Below are 1,213 nucleotides of genomic sequence, written 5' to 3'. Positions count from 1 at the left end.
TTGGGTACTATGTAGGACAGAAAGGATGTGAACCGGGACAAAGGGCCTCTCACAGTTATAGTCCAGTGCTTGTCTAACTCCTACACCAATAAAAATACTTTGCCGTTATTTGCGAGCAGCTGCAGAGGTGTGGTGCTTTGAGTTTTGGCTTAACGTGGCAGATGAATGTAACTGAAATGGCCAATGTACAGCAGCGGCTGGTTATTTTGGGGATACAGTTTCCTGCTTCTCCTCTTACTGTTGCTATCTGTTTTATCTCCTGTTGTAATAAATGCTGCTACTGTCATTCCAATCCTGTATGGCTTTTTTTTTTCCATAGATATGTTTAGGGAGATGCCACATTAGACTGCTCCAGACAGAACGGTGCTTCCACCATCTTGGAACCATCTTGAAACTTTCACAGGTAAGAATGTGTTGGTAAATACAGTTGAGGTCAGTTTACATACACCTTGCAGAATCTGCAAAATGTTAATTATATTACCAAAATAAGAGGGATCATGCAAAGCGCATGTTATTTTTTATTTAGTACTGACCTGAATAAGATATTTCACTTAAAAGATGTTTACATATAGTCCACAATAGAAAATAATAAAACATTTAATTTATAAAAACGACCCCTTTCAAAAGTTTACATACACTTGGTTCTTAATACTGTGTTGTTACCTGAATGATCCGCAGCTGTGTTTTTTGTTCATTGATAGATGTTCATGAGTCCCTTGTTTGTCCTGAACAGTTAAACTGCCCGCTGTTCTTCAGAAAAATCCTTTAGGTCCCACAAATTCACAGAAGGTTGAGAAGGAATAACAATGCATTTTCTTATTTTGTCTAAATATAATATTTTTTTAGTACTGCCCTTTGGAAGCTACAGAAGATATGTACATGTTTCCCAGAAGACAAAATAAGTTAAATTTACCCTGATCTTCAAATTCAATAATAGAGCATTTACATGTACATATGTTTTCTTCTGTGAAACAAAAGAGATATTTTGAAAACATGTCTCAGTGTTTTTGTCCATTCAGTAAATGTTGGTGGGTAAACGTTGTTTTTTGTATAGTACTGACAAAAACAGTTCTTAAAAATATCATATTTGTTGTTAGCTTCCATGAAAGCCAGTTTACACCTCACCAAACATATGCATTGCTAAATCGTAATTGACAAAATGTCAAAATTATGAGATAGTAAGTCATAATTATAAAATTAAGAAGTAAAAACT

Source organism: Garra rufa, chromosome 7 (assembly GCF_049309525.1).
Source record: "Garra rufa chromosome 7, GarRuf1.0, whole genome shotgun sequence".
Taxonomy (NCBI): domain Eukaryota; kingdom Metazoa; phylum Chordata; class Actinopteri; order Cypriniformes; family Cyprinidae; genus Garra; species Garra rufa.
This window is presented reverse-complemented; position numbering follows the sequence as displayed.